Source organism: Molothrus aeneus, chromosome 3, assembly GCF_037042795.1.
Source record: "Molothrus aeneus isolate 106 chromosome 3, BPBGC_Maene_1.0, whole genome shotgun sequence".
In the NCBI taxonomy this organism is placed as follows: Eukaryota; Metazoa; Chordata; class Aves; order Passeriformes; family Icteridae; genus Molothrus; species Molothrus aeneus.
This window is the reverse complement of record NC_089648.1, coordinates 60,455,454-60,474,073: the sequence shown is the minus strand read 5'-3', so window position 1 is coordinate 60,474,073 and position 18,620 is coordinate 60,455,454.

Sequence of the window (18,620 nt, the reverse complement as noted above, 5' to 3'; positions counted from 1 at the left end):
TATTGGCTAGATGGGGAGCTGGCTTCCAAACCAAAATATGTCACTTTTAACCCCTGTGACAAGATATTTTCCACCCTTGCTAAAGGATTCAGAAATCCCAGCGGACTTAGGATGACATAGTCATACTGAAAGTCTCATTTGGCCTTTGGGAGTTTCCCTCTAGCTGCCCATCAGCCAGTCACACTCCACAGTCTAGCCTCTCCTCTCCCAAATCCCTGGGTCTCTTCAGACCCTGCCTTACCCATTGGTGGGCTGACAGCCCAGCCAATGCCCTGACTTACTGAAAAATCTGGCAGCACCTATTCTTCATATGCTTCTCCTTTTGCTTTTTACCTGAAATAAGTTGGTCCCTATTTATGCAGCAGGATGCTATATGTCCAATTGAAAGTGTTTGGAGCTGCTTATCTGCCTGCTATATCTTCCCAGGAAAATGTTACCTATTGCATTGTTCTGCTCTTACACAAATAAAATTACCTAAAGACCTAAAACTGTTAAATACTTGAAGGTCATTCTCACAAAATGGATTTAGCTGGTTGTTTCCTGTCCTCCTGGGCTTTAATATCCTAACTTGTGCTGATTTCCAGTAACTCATTGTGGATTAGTTCACCTCTAGAAAAAATACCAGCATTTGAAAAGTTGCCACCCTGGGCTACATCAAAGGAGTTGTGACCAGCAGTTTGAGGAAGGTTATTCTTGCTCTGCTCTTGTGAGACTCCACCTGCAGTGCAGCATCCAGCTCTAGAGAGGCAAACATAAGAACGTGGACCTGTTGGAGCATGTCCAGAGCAGGACCATGAAAATGATCAAAGGACTGGAGCACGTTTCCTATATAGAATGGCTGAGAGTTGGGGCTGTTCAGCCAGGGGAGAAAGGCTCCAGGGAGACCTTGTAGCAGGCTCCCAGTACCTTTAGGGGCCTACAAGAGCTGGAGAGGGAGGGCATGCAGTGATAGGACAATGGAGAACGGCTTTAAACTGAAAGAAGATAGGTTTGCTTTGGATATTAGGAAGAAATTCATCGCTATGAGGGTGGTGAGACACTGGAACTGGCTGCCCACAGAGGGCTGGGCCATCCCTGGAAGTGTTCAAGGCCTGGTTGAATGGAGGTCTGAGAAACCAGGTCTTAATGCAAGGTGTCCTTTCCTACAGCAGGGGTGTTTGAACCAGATGATCTTTAAGGTCCCTTCCAACCCAAACCATTCCATCATTTTATGATTCTTTTTCTATACCATATATTTTAACAAGCTAAACATAATGTTTCATTTCATTTATTTCAATCCAGAAGCTGAAAGGCTATGTGCAGACCTGACTGAATGCATTTTTGACAAATATAAAATTTATCTGCTTCATAATGCAACTGTGAACTGATAGACTTGCTCCACTCAAAAAGATGAAGAGAAGATGTAGGCGTTTCTAAAATCTAAATGTTTGTTTCAGGAGCAGTAAGAGAAGTTAATTTAATTTGTCATTTCAGGATACCAATTTAATTATGAAGTTGAGCTACAACGTTAATTAAAAGAGATAGGAGTTTAATTGCCTTAAAGCAGAGTGGGGTTCTTTCATGTTCCCATAGAATAATCTCTTTGAGTTATTGAGGGGCTGGTTGTCTTTGGCCAGTGACAGTAAACCTGCGCTGTGACTAAAGATCCAAGCAAATGGATTTGCCTTCCCCAGATCCAGACTCTCCCAGTGACCTACACAGGGACTTTTCCTTGGTCTCTCCTGCAGTTTCTTCTTGCATGGCTGGGCTGAGAGCTCCCAGGGGACAGGCACTGTTGTCAGACACCTACTCATGCAGCTCCTGGCATGCTGGGGTTTCTGTTCACATACATGCTGCTGCAGTGGTAGCACATTAATAAATGTCCCTCCTCTCATATAAACATTATTATACCTGGTGAGTATTGTAGAAAATCCCACACCTTCCTCTCCCAAGACTTTGAGAAAGAGAAGGGAAATACAAACCAGCTGCAACCAGAAAACACTAAAGGTCTGATCAGAGTTCATCTCTGAGGTAGGAATAGCAACCATGCTATTTGAACCTACAGTGGTAAACAGAGCTGACATTTTTGCCCAGGAGAAGCTACTAACATGGCATGCACACGTGAGCCATGTGGCTGTTCCTTCAGATTCTCACACGCCGGTTACAAAAGGCAAGTATCAAATCCAGGCCAACACCACCTCCCTGCTTCTGTCATGTAGATGTAGCAGGTGGCTGGCGTGGTTGGGTAACGTTTGGATGTCTTCGGTCTTCCAAAATTAGCCACGAGGCTTCACTAAAAGACTTCCTGAACTCCAACATAAAAATAAAATGTCATGCATATGCTATACAAAAAAGGAAACAAAAGAAAGGCTGTAGTTAAAACGTAATATGAGCTTACTGAGGTCCAGGCTGCCAGGAACATCAGTGCTGTAGGTTTTAATGTGCTTTGAAATAGAAACCATTAGCATGTCAGGTATAGCAGTTCTAAATATACAGTGATTTTTAATCTTACCATGGTGTTAACCATTAATGTATTTTAGCAGATTTTAGAGGCAGTGGAAGAAGGAATGCAATGATCCTGCTCTCTGTAAGAATCCCCATTGGTACCATGATCCCTATGAACACCATATGACAGAAAGGGCAGAAGAACCCCGTTTTCACTCTCTCTTTTCTCTCTTTTTTTTTTTTTTTTTTTTTTTTTCAGCATATGACCCATCTCTCCCCCCAGAACACAAGGACTGGTCAGCAAATGGGGCACAAGTGTTTGAGGGGTCCCTTTCTCCTTAAGACCTCTCCAAGTGCCTTTTGTATTTCAGCAGGCTGGAATTATGCCATCAGAGGGCTGTGTTTCATTGCAAACAGTACTCTTGATCCCTGCGGCCCACTTGCTGCTTCTCACAAAAGAGAGAAACAGAACAATCTGTCAGGCAGATCCAAAAATGTCCCTGGTCTGGTTCAAACTGATATACTCACCACTAAGAGTCAGACTTCAAATCTAATCCAGAACTGTGGACTGTGAAAAATGTGGTGTGATGCTTTGGAGGAATGACTGTCCTGAAAACAGAACTCCCCTTCAAATCCCACCTAGATGATAAGGTATCCAGACCATGGAACATGCTTTTTATTTGGCTACAAGACCCCAGGAAAACTTGTCAAAAAGCATGGGAAAAAAATAATCGGTTGTGAGCTCTGCCGCACCTATTTATTGAAGCTCAAATTTGGATCTCTTTGTCAGAAAGTCCAGTTAGTGTGTGATATTACGTATCCTACATGATGAAAAACAGTGAAATGAGAAAACTTTAGAGGGTTAGCAGGGAACAACTGTCACAGAAAGAGGAGAGATACTGTTCTTCCATATTTTTCCTGTGTTGGACATAAGCAGCCTTCCTCACAGGTGGCATAACCTGGTGAGGTTTTTCTGAAAAAACTTGTTGAGTTTTCAGGTTCAGCTTTTTCCATAAACTCTTCCCATTTACTACTTGTGAATCCTTTGTGCACTTCTGTCATCACCATTCCCCACAGCTCATCACCATGATGCCACTTGGCTGATCTCCATCAAATCTCCCTCCCTTTCCCCAGCACAATTGCAGACCTCATTCCATGGGCTCCTTTCTCATCTCCTCCAAACAGAGATGCCAGTTCCTTCTTTTTCTGTTCTTTCCACCCCTCACACCCACCCTTCAGTTTATTTGTCTCCCATGCTCTGCTCTGCTCTGAATTTGAACCCCTTTCAGCTGATGTCTGTAATTCCAAGGTTCTCTCCAAGAAGATTTCAGAGAATGAGCATTGCTTTATGCTGCTCTCCTTTGTTTATGTCCCTCAGATACCTGCATCCCCCTTTCATGTCCCTTGGATACCTGCATCTGTATCCCTTTCCCCTCCTGTCCTCAGGACAGCCACAGGGGGCTGTTCTCTCCTGTGTGGGATATGCCCCCTGTGTTTTATCCTCCATGCAGCACTGCCTTGGGCTACTCCTTCTCCGCAGCTTCCTCCCACCTGCCCTTCTTTCAGGTATAAGCACTTTCCAGCTTCTGGTTCTCTTTCATCCTCTCCAGCCATCCTATTAAAGGCACAAATAGGATTCTAGAGAGTAATTTCCTTCTGTGATTTCCTATAGTCCTCTGGCCCTGGTTTAAGTACTTTGCTCACTAAGAGCAGCTGACCTACAACTTCTGCTGCACTTTATCAACCAGAACACAATCTTGCCTGCCTTGGGACAGTGCTAGACTACTACACTGATGATTTCAAAGAGAAATCACTCCTCAGCTTTCCAGTTCAGTGCTGTCTGTCTTAGTATGTGATAGCTGAAGACTACTTGGTACATTGCAACTGGCTTCTATTTGGTTTCATGGTGTTGTAGTCAGCGGTGTCACCTAACCACAAGTATCAGTGTTGCAGTCAGTGGTGTCACCTAACCACACAGAGGGAAGCAGTACAGCACACAATGGGTTTAGCAGTCACACAGGTAAGTTGTGGGCCAGACTGCTACACATTGCATTTACTGTACCTGTCTGACAACTCTGAACAAGGTGTAGAGTAAAAAATATACTCTGACTCTTCCCAGATAAATTATTTCCATAATTTGTTACACTGCATGTGCACGTAAGTCTGGAGAAGCAAGAATATCTGAATTTAAAGACTTAAATACAAGATTGCAAGGCAAGAAAAGGTGAAGTTGTCATGTGTAATGAAGATAAAGTACCTTTGCAATAAATTTAATTATGCAATAAAGTGCCAGTGTGGTGCGCAAGGAATTTACTCAAGGTTCCCAAGGTAGGCTTTAATTCATTTTATCTTGCATTCTTGAGCATTAGCAGCCAGACTTACAAGAAAAAAGATTAAAGTATGTATATTACCTCCCTTCATTATTTGTCTTTTTAAAGTGTACCAGGGACAATATATATGATTTGGTTAAAGCAAACTCTTCAATTTGAGAATGCAGAAGCCAAAAAGAATGTATTTAAAATATTTACTTGGTTTCTGCATAACATATTCAAGTATAAAATTTCAGCTTCTTCAAATAAAAGTATCAGTGGCTGATGCCACTGCTTGCATCCTTTTCCACAAACACATTGACCCATGTGTTTTGTACTCTGGTTCAGTAATACAGATGTGGATCTACCAAATAATTTATCTGTGTGGCAAATATGATTGGAAACTTGGTGACAATTGTTTTGTTTCATGTGTATTCCGTCAGCTGCTATGAACAGGGTACTTGGGGAAGGGCCGTGCAGCATGTACAGAAATGAGATCATAACTGAAATGGATGTGATTTTCCCTATTTGTGTGATTTTTAACCACAAGATAACAATAGGCCTGTATGCATTTTTTGGTACGATGACTAATATTTTATGCTGATATGTCACAGAAACATAGAATTACAGAATAGTTTGGGTTGACGAGGGCTTTTAAAGGTCATCTAGTCCAACACCCCTGAAACAAGCAGGCTGCTCTAAAGTCTCCCTGGAACCTTGTCCTCTCCAGGCTGATCTCCCAGGAAATCCAGCCCACTTTTCCTTAGGAGCACTTGTAAATATTCCCCTGAGAAGGCAGAAGTAGTCTCAGTATCTTCCTTGACCCAGCTCCTTCAGTTGCAGCCCCTTTTGCTGCCTGTTATGTTGGGCACTCCAGAAGGCAATCAGGTGGTCTATGGGTATCCCACATTTTGGCCTGCAAACTGGTGGTGTTCTGCTGTACAATCTTGTGGCTTGCTATATACAGATTTGGGCTTGGATTGTACTCATTGTGGTCTGAAGTCATGTAGGAAGGATTAGAACTAGAGTCTCAAGTCAGGACTTGGTAAAGAGCCCTATGGAAGGTTTCTCATAGAAGGGGAGTAAACTGTCCCACACAATCATCTCTAAAGAAGGGATTACCTGTTTTCATTTACCACTGAGACTAATCCAGGCATCTCTGAGATGTTTTTGTGGCTAATGTACAGCTGGTATTGTGAGAAATACTGTAAATTGTGGTCGAATTCTCAGTGATGCCTTTGAGAGGCTCAAATGACTGCTTTTTGCTGAAGGAGTAATCAGGTTTTACACTGTGATAACTGAATTTACCCCAGTGATTGAATGTCTTTGTCACAATGAGGAAACTAAATATAGTCAAAGCAAAGCAGCAATGACTATTCCTCAGAGGTGCACTTATTTATATTGGTTAAAACTGTCCTTCATATTAAGCAATAATTTTCTTTCTTATCCTGCACTAGCCTAAGGCAGTAAAGCAGGTAAAACATGCTGATTTTCAAGCTGATACCCTTGAGATTATAATGCTCATAGTGAAGACTTTTAAGGAGCTTCTACCTGTGCTCCAGAGCAACAGAAACCTGGACTGAGCACTGAGGGTCAATGGGACTGCATGCCTGTGGGAGGCAGCCAGGTCTGAAGTATGGCAGGATCAGAGGAAGACCCTGGCAGGGCAGCAGCATGGACCAGTTCTGCTTCCTATTTGGGACTGGGAGTGATGTGATTAGGTTCATGTTACGTTCAGCTGGCCATTACCACCCCCCTTAGAAAGTCCGTATATGCTCTGTAGTCTCTTTCCAAGATCCCATCTTCTGGGCACCTGGGAAAGTGCTTGCTGCAAAAACGTGGTGAAACCAATGTCTTTTGGTTTTGCGTGGGACGTAGTATTTGATCATAGAGTAAGGAAAACCCTATGACACGTGGGATATTTGGCAATATGAAACTGGCAATATTGATATTGGCAATAGAAAACTATACTAAACTACACATCCAGGCTCCATGGGCCCGTGTTTTGATGCACAGCTGGGACAGGTCCTCCCGAGCCCAAATAAAAAACAGTTATTCCTCTATGCTTTTATTTTGTTGCACAAAGCAGCAAAAGTTTCCTGCAGAGAGTGACTCACAGCATGAGGATCATTCAGCTTTCAGTATCCAGCCTCTGAAACTCATTGACAAAGACCTGTGAACCATAAATCTCTGTATAGTTTGGGAAATATATGGGTCTTTACAGAGTCCTAGATTGGACTTTTGGATGGCTGTGCATCAACAGCTGAAAAAGAGTTTGCAGTCAATAATAGTATCATTCCTGCGTTCCCTCATCACTAAAAATCGTTAGTGGGAGATGTAACACAGAAGTTATATCTTCCATAGTGGAATATAACTCAGGTATTGTGCAACCTGGAGATTGGAGTGGGTAGGTTAAACAACTTTCAAGAGTACATAAAAATGTCTAAGGCTTACTTATATCAGGAAAAATATTATATGTATAAAAGGCATCCATTCCCCTGTTTTAAGTTCTTCCTGTTCCAGATGTCACATACTTCTCTCTCTTCAGCAGAAAACACAGATTTTTAGACAAATTTAATAGTCTTTTTGCATTCCTGCCTGTTTCCCAAAGGTGGACTTGACCCTTGTGGAGATGAGGTACACAGCACTATACTGCTTGCTGTGCAGGCATGCTTCCTGTGTAAGCAACATATTTACTTGAGACCATGCATGCTTTAAGTTTCATCACAGGACTGCTAAGGTCAGAGATAAAACTTGCACACCATGCTGTTTGCAAAACATCTCAGGGTGACTAGAAATGTGCTGGAACAACCATATTATGCCCTATGGAGCCACAAAGATTTGCTTCTAGGGAATTAGCTCTGCTTGGAAAAAGAACTTGCACTGACCATTGTGTAGTAAATTACACATTCTTTCCAGCGTCAACCTCATACTTTGGTTTTCCCTTGACAGCTCTGACAATTTCACAGGCCATGACCTGTTTGTGTATCTCATGGAGAGGACTAGTTTTATTACAGATGTTAAAATGGCATCATACTGACTGGGAAGTTTAGACACGTGTTCTGAAATCAGCCTTTACAACTTATCTATGTACCTGCTCTTTTCAGTGCACACATCCTCACAACAGGAAGCCAGGGACACTCATGAGACAGGACAACACAACGCTCAGCAACCAGCCCCAGACAGTCCCTGTTGGGTGTGGTGGCTCTGCTGAAATCCTACCATTTTGCGAAAGCATCCTTTCAAAAACCTTCAAACATGACCCAAAGTCTGCTGGGAATCTCTTCAAGATTTTGCATCAGAAACCCTCAATCTGATTGTGATTAAATGTGTATGGGTGAATGTGCAGTGTGCACCTTTGAGAAAAGTCAAGGTGCCATAAAAGAACATTCCTATCTATTAGGTAGTAGGCGGGATCAGTGAACTGACTGAATTCCGAGGAGTTGCAGGAAAGCATGATTATATTCACAGACATGTTTCATGGCTCTGTGTTTCCATACTAGGTTTAAGGAGGAAAAAATGCAGTGCATGAATCCAAACATTTATAATTCAGAGAAATCTCTTTTCAAAATTCCCTGTCAGAAAATTGGCAAGATTCTGCCTGTATAGACTTTTAGTATATAACAAAGTGCAATAACATGAAATGTTGCCTTAGGAGCAGAGAGACAGTTTCCATGAAATCTCTCTGCAGAAATATAGGTATTTGCATAGAAATCCATTGAATTGGTCTCTTTGGAGCTTTTGTCTTTTTCTCTTCGTCCTGCTTGACTTGAGCACGTACTCTCAGTTACACAGGGAGTGTTACCATATTGCTTTTACATTAGTTTGCATCATGAAAAAAAGGAAAATAGTTTTGATTAATTCATAACATATTTTGTGCAGAAAATTTTTCTCCTTCCCCTTCATGGTGAGAGAGTGCCTTGAGTTTTGAGGGAGTTCAAACAGCTTTAATGGAGCTGATATTAAGGCAGAATTAGAGTTTATATATAGCAACTTGGAGCAGCTAGGGAAAGCAGCACATGTGCACTAGAGGGACAAGGACAGAGGTACCCAGAAACATCATAAATTAACATAGTGCAATGACATATGAGAAAAAGGCACCGTACTACGGAGTGAAATTGCGAAATTGCTATTGCGATGAATGTTTATTTTTAGAGCTACAAAAGGTATGTTTTAGAGGCTATTAGTCAAAAAAAAAAAAAAAGGAAGGGGGGATTTCATTCGACATCTAGCCACATGCTTTTGCCTGCAATGCAGGGAAACAAGGAGAGCATTGGATTTCACAGATAGCACCACAGACAGCTATAAAGGCCTAATCCAGTGTCACATTTCTGCTTAGTGCTGGCTAACTACCAGCCCAATTTGCTGTCTTCTCTCCCCCTGTGTTTCTTCATTGTTTCAAGCCATGCAGAGACTTATCCTAATAATGGGTCAACCCTCAGCCAAATGTGTTCAATTGAAGGCCACCATGGGAGAATGGCAGGATATTGTCTTTCCAACAGCAAGTGAATTTCAGGCAGCTTAAGGCAGTATCCATTTCACTATAATGCTGGTTTATGTTACAGCCCTTTTCAAAGTTCTAATTGCCCTGTACTGCTGACATTTATAGACATCCCCGACTTTAAATGAAAACACAACACTGAGGTCAGGAGGAGGTTCTGGGACAGCAAAGATCCCAGGTGAGGCCAAAGGAAGAAATTACTTCAAACCTTCCAAATGCCAAACATGTTGTGGTGGGGGGAGGAGAAAAGAGAGAAGAAAACCCAGAGGTGAGGGACACCTTATTGACAGCCTGAAAGGTATGGATGGATGCCTAATAGTGACTCTCACTTATCCACACATTCAACAACTCAAGCACAGCTAATCCTCTCTCTCCTTAGTTTCTCTCCCTTAGGTATAAACATTTTAAGATATTTAATTCACCTGAATGTTTGTGACTCTATTTTGGCCCAGCTCTTCATCTGTGTTACATTGGGTGAGCTCCAGCAAAGTCAGTGACTTTATGCCAGCTGGGAAAATGGTCTCATTGGAGAGGAAAGTGCTTCTTCCTATTGCAGAGACAAAACTCACAGAGCTTCCTCCTTCTGTCCAGGCATCCTCGTCTGATTTAGCAGCAGTGATGGTAGGAAATATTGCTACACAGGCTGGCCCTTGCTTTGCAGTGCACTGCACAACCTGTTAGCCACAATATGGGGTAAAATCTGAGTTAAAGGGACAAAGTGAAGAAACAGGGCATGTCTCTCACTCATGCAAGGATCTATCTGTTCAAGTGGGAGACTTTGCTTGCTTTATATTACTCCTGTGGTGTAAATGGCTCCATTTTTTCAGTGTAAAGTCTTGCAAGAACAAAAGAGAAGGGATTCTACTGTGGTTTTGTGGACTATTATTTTTCCCTTCTTTCTACTACTGTTACACATTTCTAAGGGGATTGAAGCCTGGCTTGTGCTCCCAGATTTTTTGACATCCCTGGGGCCAAGGCAAGCAGGTCAGGATAGCAGAAATCAGGAACAGTACTCAGGAACACAGTTTCTTCATTCTTCAAAAGATGCCTATACCTTCTGGGCATCACCCCATGCTACACAAGGGAAACTTGCATCAGTGAGAAATGGTGAGGAGGAAACTGCAGAGGTGCAGCCTTGGCAGCCAGTGAGAACATATTATAAATGTGTTTAAAACTTTTTTTCAAGTTTGTTAATTGAAATGCAGTCAAGTTTATATATAATTCTTTATTTCTGTGATAACAGGCTGGTATTACTAATGGATATTTATAATGCTTTCATATGGCAATAAAACCATCTTCTAAATGTAGTCAGCTGTGTGCTGATTTCCAGGTCTTGTGATTTATCCTGTCCATAGATACTCTTCTACACCTCTTCTGGTGTCTGGCAAACTATCTAGTGGATGTGTGCCAGCCATTATGCAAGATATTCAGTTGCTGTATGGTGACAGGTTAGAGTATCAAGACCAGATATTTAGGTTGCTAATGATGATAATGATCCAAATCAATCTGCAGCGCCTTTTAGTAGGAGATGAGTGACAAAACACTTTTGAAAAACCTGTGATAAATGCCTTAATGTGTTTGATTTTGCTGCTCATTTACAGATACTCAGTGTCACTCCAGAGACCAGTGTCACACCAGGTGTATGAGAGAGAATATCTGCTACAGAGGACTGGCAGATCCTCTGTAGGATCTTCAAGAGAATCAGACTTTTCTGGACCATAGCATGAATACCTTTATGATAAAGGCAAGGGAAAGGGAGGGATGCTCCCATATGTTTATAGGGGAATTGAGCTCTGGATGTCTGACAATGCCTATACATCTGATCTTCCCCAGTCATAGCAAGTTTAAATTCAAAATTATCAAACCAAGGGCAATTTCTGATAATGAAATAAGGCCCGTAGTGTGCAGGAAGAACTTCAATTGCTTTTATTCTTTGTTGAAAAGAAGTATTGCTGCCACATAACCAGGCAGTAAAATTCAGAGGAGATCTAATCACTTCAGTGGGAATATTTTAATGTGCCACATTTAAGCAAAGGGCATGGCAAAATTCCTCTTCCTGGGATGGTTGTAACTACACAGAATCAAAGAGTCAAATATCACTAACTTGTGACAAGAATAGACAATGAGGAGAAACTCAAATTCTTCTGACTTGGTGTTTGTCTCTATTTTAAAAAATGCAGTTCAAGCTTTAAATAACAGTCTGTTAATACAGTGAAGTTTCAGACCTCAGTGAATTTTAGGTCCTTGTAAAGTAGACCTGGACCTAAAGCAGGTACTTCTCTGTTAGTTTGTCTCTTTCTATCTCCAGTCACTGACATAAGAGACTGAAGTTCATGTTTACAGAGAGGACAGTGGAATCCCATGGTACTGGTGTGCTACTTTGTATGCTGGAATAGAGGTGTGGAAATGATTTCTGAGCATAATGCACAGGGCAGTCCTCCTTCTCCTTCACTCCTGCAACTGCTCCTCACTTACAGAGCTGAGGCTTAAAACCTTGCTTTTTTTCCAGCATCCCACTCTTGTGTCAGGGTTAGTCAAGTAACATTTGTGCTGTGTTAAGCTCTTGGTGGCCTTTCTGACACCTCGGGAGGCCTGGGGCACAGCAACCTTGTCCAGCTTCCCTTTCTGCTTAATCCATCCTTGTCCTACACAGCATGGGAAACTCCAGAACTGGAGAGAGGAAAAGCAGAGGGAAATCTCTTTCAAGTGTATTCATGCAGCATCTCATCTTTGACTCTTTCCAGAGTTATGACAAATTGAATATCTATTATCAATAGATCCAGTGACTACAAAAAAACTCATCTAATTTTTATTTTATTTCTGTGAGAGACTATATTTCAATCAAAAATTGTCCAACTCAAATTTATTACCAGAGTATAAATAACATTTTCTATCTCCTCTTTCTCCACTTAATTTCTACCTAGTGCCAATACTGTCTCAGGAGAAAAAATGTTATCCTACTAATGTGATGTGCCAGTTCCCTTAAGCCCTTGGTAAATTTTATTTGAGGCTTTTATTCCATTTGGATTCTAGTTGCTCACAAAAAAATAGGTCTCTTCAAAAATATGTTTAACTTAAAAATATATATACGAATGGGAATCCTATTTCAAACACAGCTCCTTGTTCTTATACTATCATTTCTGAGCTGAAACTCTGATCTATGTTTCCACTGTTTTCAGATTTCATCTTGTTAAAGGGAGTATTTGGTATGTAGCACAACATTCAGCCAACACTTCATTACATTCTGGGATCCAATTACTCATGCAGGGTTTTGGTTTTGTTTTTTGTAACATGGTGTAAGTTTCCTTTTCCTGATGAGGTTTTATTTTAATTCCCATCAGTCTGCAATGTCCTGCAAGTATTTAGTGTTATTTTTTAAATTGTGGTGGAAATACGGAATAATTATTTCCTTTTTAACAAATCTGGAAAAGAACCAAATCCGGATGAAATGCATCTCCAAGATTTTTGAGTGAGAGCAACATTAAAGGATATCTAATTAGACCTACAGTAATAACATCACCATCCTTGTTACGGGACATATATGTATATAAAAGCTTGTGATCTGCTGAGTTAGGAAGTTAGCAAGCTGGAGGGTCTACCACAATTTCTGAGTGCCCAATCAGCTACACCACATATTACACACACCATGGAAATTATAACCTACTCTATAGCTTTTGTGTAATCAATTTGGAATGACCAGATTTGGTCTCAAAACAAGACTTCCAGGATGCAAAAACCACAGATCTGAACAAAACCACAATTCCCTATATGCAAACTATCACATTTTTATATAGAACAGTGAATCTAAAGAATTTAAAACAAGATGCAGAAAATCTGAAACGCCAGCAAACTGTTTGTGCTGCTTGCCTATGACCACAGAAAATGACTCTGAATGTCCTATACAGCCTGTTACTTTTTAAAGGACATCTAATGGGTGCATAGGAGTTGCCATCTACAAATCCAAGCATATAATCTCACCAAATCCTAATACAGCATCTCTTTTGCTTGTAAATGCTCAGCTCCTGAATTCCAACACAATCTTTAAATGATAAACTTCTTTGCTCTTTGAAACATTGATCTGTGCCTGTGAATTTGAAGTAACATCTGTTCTTAAGAATTTCAATTATTTTGCTTAGCACTGATGTAAATTGGGGTTTGGTTAAGGAGTTTGTTTTTAGTTTCCCCCCCCTACTGCATCCATTTGCCATTTTATGCAAGTTTTGATGTTTTTATTAATCTTGGCAAAAGCCAGAAAATGGGATATCTTTAATAAGAAAGTCTAGACATTTTGGAATAACCCAAGGCATGGTGGGCCAGTTCTGTTCAAATAGAGGTACAAGGCAGCATCTTATTTTGTAAAGGCCCCATTTATTTTGCCACTATTCTATTGCCTTACCCAGTTTGTCATGAATATGGTGAAGTTAATGAAGTAAAAAAGAACACCAGAGGATAAATTTATACCAGGCATTGCAAAGTCTGCTTTCAAAATATATTCTAAACTGTATTTCCATTTCATACACATGTCATTCCAGTGAAGGATGTGGCAATAAGCTATGGTGGACTTGTTTTAACAAATTGACAGGGCAGCAAATGGATGAATATTCTATATAGTTGAATAAAATTATTTCTGCCCATATCCTTGGTTTTTCAATCATAAGTAGGAATTTTGTCATTTTCCCCTCTAGCATACATTAAGCATAGACATGATGATGCCTGCCTGTGGTGATTCTGTACTGTAGGAATAGGGACAATGCTTGCTTTGGAAGAGGTGTATTTCTCTACAGCAACTGGCCCCCACTTTTTTGAGGCCAAATTTTCAATATTGAAAATTCAACCAATTCACATCACGCTAACAGTAACCCTGATTTTCAGGCTTGTAGGTGCAGTCATAAATATTCCAAGTTTCTTGAGGTCAGAAATCTCTAGTCCTTTGATACAGTGTGTATCAATACCTGAGCTTCCCATTTTTGCTTCCCTTTACAGCCATTTGGGAAGAAAAGAAAAATGTTTACCATGACTTTTTTTTTTAATGACATTTTTGCCCAAATTGCCCAAATCCCTTCTGCAAAGAGGGACAAGAGAATATGGAAACTACCTGGAAGTTGTCTTCATTTTATTGTTCAGATCTTACCCACAGAGGCAGCTGGGGTTGGGTCCTGGAGGGGAAATGCTTTTAAGACAGAGGTAGCTGAAGCTCTGATCTGAATGGAGAGGCTGCACAACTGTGTGGCCACAGCTGCTTGATATAATACAGGGGCACATATTGCCCAGATTGATGGCTCAGAGAACTAAAACTGTCTCCTCTCACCTCTGTGATAAATCCATGCTTGCAAGTTATGGCTGCTTTAGATCAGAGAAATAAAAGATAGGGAGCTACAAGTGTCTGGTTAGAGAAATAGCCAAGTAACCTGGATCAGCTTGCAGCACAGACATGTCTGGTTTGACACACAATACCACAGTATGTATAGTCCTTTTCTAGGCTCCAGGAAAATGTTCTGCTTTCTGTTGAAGTAATTGAACACCTTACCTCTTATCTCCATCATGCTGTGAATCAAAATGAAGGAGTGAATGATATTAGTCTAGACTTTTTAAGAAAATATTTGCAGATGGTATCAACATAGAAACAGTTTTACTGCTTTGTAGGAAAACAAGATGAGGGAAATGGCACAAGATTTCCTTTAGTGTGTGATCAATGGTTAAGCCCAAATCATGTCTTTCTCTGTCCTGCAGCTTTTTTATAGAAATCAACACATTTCCTGAGCACTACCAGGAGTTTCTGATATTCTCAGACAAAAACAATTGCCCAAGGTTGGGACCCCAGTGGTCCTGTCCTTGGGGCAGAGCTGTCAAGAACTAAGAGAATTTGCAGAACACTTCTTTGTTTTACTGAAAGTGTCTCAAATTCATTGCATTTTCAAGAAAACAAATGCACACATTACACAGAGAGGTTCTGCCATCAGGAAAATATTGACCGGATGTATTCATGGTAGAGAACAAAAGCATAAATACAAACAAAACTCTGACAAAGAAAGATATTTAAACATTCTGAAGAATGTGTTCAGAGTAAAACATCTACATAACCACTTGGTCACAAGCAATTCAAAATACAAAATACAAAACTAATCTCTAGTTTTTCTAGAGGTGAAGTTGAACAACATTGTTCTGGTTTTCTGATGTGTCCTGCTGTATCAATTACACAGCTCAATACAGTACAACACCTCTGTCAGATGAGAACAGAAATTCCACTCACAGAAATTATCAAATCCAGAATACAGTTTTTGCTTAATATCTATGTACAAACTCATCTATACATATACATCTAAATGTGTTTCATTACTTCCGAAGCTCTTGCAAGGCATTAGAAATCAACAGAGTCAAATAGCCCACCATAGCACATTCCCCTATCAAACAGAATGCATTTATCAAACAGAAACATATTTAAAAACTGTAGTGTAGCTTCACACAGCTTAAGCAGATGTATTATTTAGTTTGATTGGCTTGAATGGGCTGTTGGGGACCTAAGAAGGTCCTAAAGTTCCTCTTGTACCAGAACCCTGAGTGGTGTTTCCCAGAGTAGCAGCTACACCAACGACCAGCTTATTTGCTCCCATCATATCTGTTCCTAGCACTGTCATGTCTCCTCTTTGCCCAGACAATTCCTTCTACCATGCATGAAGACCCCTCTAGTATAATTTTCAGTCTACAAAAGGAGGTGCTTTAAGGGGATGATCTGCATGTAACCCATAAATTTTGAATTTTTTGCATCTATTCATCCGGGGCAGGGGAGGGCAGGGCTGAACTGTAGCAGCACAAGCTCAATGACACCTTATGTGAGCCACCCTTCTATGGAAATATATGTGGAAAGATGTGAAGGCAATACATGCCACTTTGCCTATGCCTGAAAACAGTTGTGCCTTCACTCATCTCCCCTAACTTTAGACATCTGCCAATGGCAGTGAACTTTTCTCTCTCCACTGACAGAAAAGGAAATTTAGAAAGTCTCTGCCTGTAACTTAAGCATCTCCAACAATCTGAAATACGTGGGATGATTCTAACTTTCTGTGGGGTCCTGCCATGGTCCATCTCCCCTTAAATGTCTGGAAGCAGCTTCAGCAACGAGACATTGTAATCATTGGAATTGCCCTTGCCCAGGCCAAGATTACACACGGCTATGGGCCCATTTGTTCATGGTGGTTAATGCTGAGAATGAGCCTAGCAGGTAACCCTGCATGGCACTTCATGATCATATACCTTGGACATGTATCCTAGCTTTCACACTGACACAGTAGCTAATTATAAAAACAAATTGTAAGCCTATCTGTTTGTCCTTGCCTGTTGCCAAGTAATGTTTAGTTTGATGTGGGACAATAGTATCAAAATGCCTGAACCAAGGTTGATATATAATAAGAGAATGATGCTAAGAGAAAACAATTGCAAGAAGCAACTTTCCCCATAAGGAAAAGAATCAGGAAGCTATAAACAGTTCTACCATTTTATATGCTTTTTTACTTTAGCATTAGCTTGTATGCCAGAGGACATATTTCATGTCATGTATTAAAGTTAGGACTATCATTTCAGCCTCTTCAATATTTGTTACAAATGAAGAAATATGTAACTCTCTTTATTGACTTACAAAACCTCAATAATTTCTTGAGGGCTACCTGCTCAACCCTAAAATACCAGGTGAACTGTTTTTGTTCATAAAAATCACAAAGAAATTAATATGGTATAAACTAGCTAAGTGAAGTTTGGATCCACGATTCCAAAGCTGTCTGCTTACTTTGTGACTTTGATCCAGCCAATGTCTACAGCTATGCGTAGTTTTACATATTCTGACCTTCATGTTGTCAGCGAAAAAGATGCAGATAATGCATAAGCGATTGCAGATTTACATCTTAATCATTATCACAACACAACAGAGATACTTTTCACCTTCGTACATCTTTTCAAGTTGTGATAATCTGACTAAAATTAACACACTTTCTAAGGCACTGGGAAGCAAACATAAATGAAGCCTTGCTCAGAATACATATTTATTTTTTCTCTTTAGGATTTCTGAGTAAAGCTGAATCCACCAACTCCAAAATTTCTGAAACTTTTTCCAAGTTTAGGCAACTTATTTTTACATATGTTATGTTCACATAGGCTTATATATAGGTTTATATTCTATATCCACAAGTTTTTAAATTGAATCTCTTAGTATGTAGGAGAATTGAGAATTGAGCTGGTGTTTCTATTAATGCTGCTCCCCTACTGACAAGTTCCTAATGTGCAATCTTTTGCTTCTTAAACTCTACTTGGTTGCCAAAACCCAACTAATTCCAAAAGATTGGAATTAGCTGTCCATAGGTAAAATTCCTAAATTTCGGTTCAGTTGACAATAATGTATTCTTTTTGAAGTTCTAAGAATTGCAAACCCTTTTTATTTCCCTTGCTCAGTAGACAAAGAAAATCTCTGTGTCTGAGACTCAAGTCACAAGCACCATGGCTTCAAAACATGCAAACAACAAACAAAAAGCAGGAGAGCAGTTATTTTCTTCATTCTCTCAAATTCATAATTGTTCCAACTCTTTATGGCTTGGTCTTTCTGCCCAACCTTCTGGAGGCATTTTTGCTCCTCAAGACCCTTCAGCACTTTCTCTGGATGTTTCTGCCTGTAAAGAGAGGATGGCTTGGCTTTTGATTTACCAGCTAAGTCCCTGATGAAAATTAAAATACTTTTCCTTTTGTGGTGGAGAAAGAGTGCTTGCAATGGCTTGACCTGTCCTGACAGCTCTCTGTGTTTATTAACTTGCCGTAAACTTTTGTTTTGGGATGTCAGCCATTAATCTCTATTGATGTTGAATTTTTTATAGAAGACCTATGGAAAATAGCTTTCCATTAGAGCTACTCTAGTTTATAGCAAAATACTTACCTTTCATCTAGAAAAATCTGAAACAAAATAGTTTATGTATGTTAATATTTTGCTAACATTATGTATTATTTGGCTTTGTTTAATCATGTCTTTAATTTAAATGAAAATCTGGCTCCTCACTGTGACCAGAGGAAAAAATACATTCACCTCCACCATGTTGTGTCCAAAGAGACACAATAGCAGGTTTGGGAGACAGTACAGTCTATTTCTGGATAGCAGATGCCCTGTAGTGTAATCATTATTCATTGGCTGCAAGCATTTTCGGGCAGACTGCCAAACAGCCCATGTGCCTCTGCTTATTGCCACATTTCTTAAAGGTAGGTTTTTAATTGGGAAAGGGAGAGATTATGTGTGATTTGCTATGCAGTTCTTGACAAGCAGTATTTTACATTAAGTGCTATGCCATTTTTTCACAGGCAGGAAGCTTTGGAGAATGTGATCTGCCTCGCCAACAGGTACATATTAAACTATA